Source organism: Dendropsophus ebraccatus, unplaced genomic scaffold (genome assembly GCF_027789765.1).
Source record: "Dendropsophus ebraccatus isolate aDenEbr1 unplaced genomic scaffold, aDenEbr1.pat pat_scaffold_1131_ctg1, whole genome shotgun sequence".
Taxonomy (NCBI): domain Eukaryota; kingdom Metazoa; phylum Chordata; class Amphibia; order Anura; family Hylidae; genus Dendropsophus; species Dendropsophus ebraccatus.
Window position 1 is genome coordinate 27,501 of NW_027208548.1, and position 5,000 is coordinate 32,500.

A 5,000-nucleotide genomic window follows, 5' to 3' on the forward strand; every position below is an offset into this window, starting at 1 on the left:
GGAGCCAAGACCGAGAAGGCCGACGGGGGGCCCGCTGCGCGCACTGGGCTTCGGTTCGGGGAGAGGCCGGGGGAATGGGGGATTATAAGCCCGTTTCGGGCGAACCCCAAGGACCCGTCGCGGCCTTAGCCTCCCGCGCCGTCGCCGCTGCGCTTCCTGCGGGCGTCGACACCACCCCCGACCCCGCGAAGGGTAGGGGGGGGTCCCCGCCGCTCTTCCCGGCCTATCGTCGGCCGGCCTGCCGTCGGCCTGCCGGAGTTCTGGGGGCCGCCTCGAACGGAGAGGGGTGAGCGCGGCCCTCTGTGGTGGTGTCATCGTCGGAGGCTACGTTTGGGGAGTCGAATGTGAGAGGCCGTCGCGGGGCTTGCCGGCGCGCTGCTCCGGAGAGGGGTGGGAAGCCCAGACCCTCGTCAGGGTCCGGGTCCGAGCCGCCGTCTCCGAAGGCTCCGCCGGCCGTCCCGGTCGGGAGAGGGCAGCTCGATCTCGGATCTCGGTTCTCGGCAAGCTCACCGGTGGAGGGAGGCGTAGTGGGCGGTCAGGGAGGGGGCCCGCGACCCACCCGGGGTGGGATATCGCGCGACCTTCCGGGCCCGTCGGGCGGGGACCGGGGTCCCCGGGGGGCGCTGATCCGGGAGAGGGGAGGGAGACCCGCTCGCCTATGCCGGCACGGACTCCAAAGCCCGGCCGAGCGAGGGGTCTCTCCCCACCGGATGCCCCGTTGCCTTATCGATCGGGAGGACGTATGTAGCAAGGTTTCATAGCTCTTTCTCTGGCTCCTTTCCAAGTCCGGCGGCGCGGTAATCTAGTGGGGAGTCCCGCGACCGGAGCAGGCTAGCGGGTGGGAAAAGTGTGCCTCCGCGGTCCCCGTCCTTCTCCCGCCGCCGCCGTTGGGGTAAAAAAAAAAGGAAAAGAAAAAAAAAAGAGACAAAGTCGGAAAGCTCCAGGACTTTGAGCGGCGATCCCTCTGTCCTTCTGCCGGCCTAGGCTTTCCACGTCGCGGCGTCCCTGAGAGAGGCTTGCCTACGCCTCTCTCACGGTTCTTCCGCGTGGTGGCGGAAACGAGGTCTTGCGAGGAGCGTCACCACCCCCATTTCTACGGCAGCTCCCTCGCATCCCTGCCGACTTCCTGGAACTCCGGGTCGGATCTGGCGTTCAAATCCGACCTCATTCCGGAGGTCTGCGGGTCCCTTTCCCCACTTTTCCCGCCGGCGGCGCTCCGAGGACCTCGGCCTGGGGTGGGGGGAAGGGCCGGTCCCGCACCTCCGGGGCTCTGGAGAGGGGACACCCGTCTGAACAGCTTCACTGAGCCCCGAGGATCCCCGCGGGGGCTCCCGATGTCGCCCGCCGGCTTCCCGAGGCCGCCCGACGCCCGGCTCCCGCCGCCGCCTCCTCCTCCTCCTCCTCCTCCTCCTCCGCGGACCTCAGCCCAAGAAAAATGACAAAGTCCGGGAGCTCCGGCGGGGAGAGCGGGACGGCTTGGTCTCTGGTGCCGGGCAGGATGAACCCTTGCCCGGGCGCGACGGGGAACCTCCGCCCGCTGCCCGGCTCCGCTGGGGAACCGGAGCGGCGCTCTTGGCCTTGCGGGCCTGCGGTGAGCCTTCGCCGGCTACCGCTTTGCGCCGCTCCCCGTCGCCGGGTACCGGAGCGGCGCTCTTCTCTCCCCGGGCCTCTGGTGACTCCCGCCGGATGCCAAGAGCCTCCAAGTCCCGCCGGCGGGGACCGGAGCGGCGCTCTCCTCTCCCCGGGCTTCTGGTGACTCTTGCCGGATGCCGAGAGCCTCCAAGTCCCGCCGGCGGGGACCGGAGCGGCGCGCTCGGCTCGCCCGGCCAGGGTGAGCCTCCGCCGGCTACAGCCTAGCGCCGCTCCCCGGCTGCGGGTACCGGAGCGGCGCTCTTCTCTCCCCGGGCCTCTGGTGACTCCCGCCGGATGCCAAGAGCCTCCAAGTCCCGCCGGCGGGGACCGGAGCGGCGCTCTTCTCCCCCCGGGCCTCTGGTGACTCCCGCCGGATGCCAAGAGCCTCCAAGAGCCGGCGGCGGGTACCGGAGCGGCGCTCTTCTCTCCCCGGGCTTCTGGTGACTCCCGCCGGATGCCAAGAGCCTCCAAGTCCCGCCGGCGGGGACCGGAGCGGGCGCGCTTGGCATGCCCGGCCGCGGTGAGCCTCCGCCGGCTACCGCATGCCGCCGCTCCCCGCTGGATGTTACCGGAGCGGCGCTTTTTCGTGTCCGGGCTCGTGGAGGCTCCAGACGGCTGCCCGTGCACTCACAGTCCCGCCGGCGGGGACCGGAGCGGGCGCGCTCGGCATGCCCGGCCGTGGTGAGCCTCCGCCGGCTACCGCATGCCGCCGCTCCCCGCTGGATGTTACCGGAGCGGCGCTTTTTCGTGTCCGGGCTCGTGGAGGCTCCAGACGGCTGCCCGTGCACTCACAGTCCCGCCGGCGGGGACCGGAGCGGGCGCGCTCGGCGTGCCCGGCCGTGGTGAGCCTCCGCCGGCTACCGCATAGCGCCGCGCCCCGCTGAAACCTACCGGAGCGGCGCTCTTCTCTCCCCGGGCTTAGGAGCACCCTAGCCCGCATCCAAGGGCTTCCAGGGACCGCTGGGGAGAACCGGGACGGACCCGGACTCGTATCCGACGTTGGTGCACCCTCGCCCGGATCCGAGGGCGTCCAGGGACCGCTGGGGAGAACCGGGACGGACACTGACTCGTATCCGACTTTGGTGCACCCTCGCCCGCATCCGAGGGCGTCCAGGGACCGCTGGGGAGAACCGGGACGGACCCGGACTCGTATCCGACTTTGGTGCACCCTCGCCCGCATCCGAGGGCGTCCGGGGACCGCTGGGGAGAACCGGGAGGGACACTGACTCGTATCCGACTTTTAATGCACCTTAGCCCGCATCCGATGGCCTCCGGGGACCGCTAGGGTGGACGCCCGTCCCCTAGAGTAGGGCTGGCGGTGGCGGAAACGAGGTCTGTCGCCGAGTGTCACCGCCCCCGTTTTAGCGGCACGTGGCAGAAATTTGGCCGGGATCGTGGAACTCCGGTCCGGCTGAAGCGTTCAAATCCGACCTCATTCCGGTTCTCTGACCGGGAGCTCCTCGAGGCTTTAGTCCGGGTCGGAGTTCCATGACCCCGGACGCGAGTGCCCCCGACAAGCCGGTCCCCGAATAGACTCTGCTGGAGCCCGGGATCGGCTCCCCACAGCGCCGGCGCCCGCTCCTCCGGTCCGGGACGGACACTGACTCGTACCCGACGTTGGTGCACCCTCGCCCGCATCCAAGGGCGTCCAGGGACCGCTGGGGAGAACCGGGACGGACCCGGACTCGTATCCGACGTTGGTGCACCCTCGCCCGGATCCGAGGGCGTCCAGGGACCGCTGGGGAGAACCGGGACGGACCCGGACTTGTATCCGACTTTGGTGCACCCTGGCCCGCATCCAAGGGCCTCCAGGGACCGCTAGGGAGAACCGGACAAGACCCGGACTTGTATCCGACTTTGGTGCACCCTGGCCCGCATCCAAGGGCCTCCAGGGACCGCTAGGGAGAACCGGACCGGACCCGGACTCGTATCCGACTTTGGTGCACCCTCGCCCGCCTCCGAGGGCGTCCAGGGACCGCTGGGGAGAACCGGGACGGACACTGACTCGTATCCGACTTTGGTGCACCCTGGCCCGCATCCGAGGGCGTCCAGGGACCGCTGGGGAGAACCGGGACGGACACTGACTCGTATCCGACTTTGGTGCACCCTCGCCCGCATCCAAGGGCGTCCAGGGACCGCTGGGGAGAACCGGGACGGACCCGGACTTGTATCCGACTTTGGTGCACCCTGGCCCGCATCCAAGGGCCTCCAGGGACCGCTAGGGAGAACCGGACAAGACCCGGACTTGTATCCGACTTTGGTGCACCCTGGCCCTGATTCCAAGGGCCTCCAGGGACCGCTAGGGAGAACCGGACCGGACCCGGACTCGTATCCGACTTTGGTGCACCCTCGCCCGCCTCCGAGGGCGTCCAGGGACCGCTGGGGAGAACCGGGACGGACACTGACTCGTATCCGACTTTGGTGCACCCTGGCCCGCATCCGAGGGCGTCCAGGGACCGCTGGGGAGAACCGGGACGGACACTGACTCGTACCCGACTTTGGTGCACCCTGGCCCGCATCCGAGGGCGTCCGGGGACCGCTGGGGAGAACCGGGACGGACACTGACTCGTATCCGACTTTGGCGCACCCTCGCCCGCATCCGAGGGCGTCCAGGGACCGCTGGGGAGAACCGGGACGGACACTGACTCGTATCCGACTTTTAATGCACCTTAGCCCGCATCCGATGGCCTCCGGGGACCGCCGGGGGGGACGCCCGTCCCTTAGAGTAGGGCTGGCGGTGGCGGAAACGAGGTCTGGCGTCGAGTGTCACCGCCCCCGTTTTAGCGGGACGTCGCCGGAATGTGGCCGGGCTCCTGGAACTCCGGCCCGGGTAAAGCGGTCAAATCCGACCTCATTCCGGTTCTCTGACCGGGAGCTCCTCGCGGCTTTAGTCCGTGCCGGAGTTCCAGGAGCCCGGCCGCGGGTGCCTCTCACACACCGGTCCCCGCAACGGCCCTTCCGGAGCCCCGAGGCGGCCCGGCCCCGCGCCGGCGCCCGGTCCCCCGGCCCGGTTCTCGCCCCGGGACCTGCCGGGGAGCCGTGCCCGGGCCGGAGTTCCAGGACGCCGGCGTGGGGACCCCGCCATCCACCGGTTCCCGTTCCCGATCTCCCGGAGCCCCGAGTCGGCCCGGCCCCGCGCCGCCGCCCGTTCCCCCGGCCCGGTTCTCCCCCCGGGAGCTGCCGGGGAGCTGTGCCCGGGCTGGGGTTCCAGGAGCCCGGCGTGGGGACCCCGCCATCCACCGGTTCCCGTTCCCGATCTCCCGGAGCCCCGAGTCGGCCCGGCCCCGCGCCGCCGCCCGTTCCCCCGGCCCGGTTCTCCCCCCGGGAGCTGCCGGGGAGCTGTGCCCGGGCTGGGGTTCCAGGAGCCC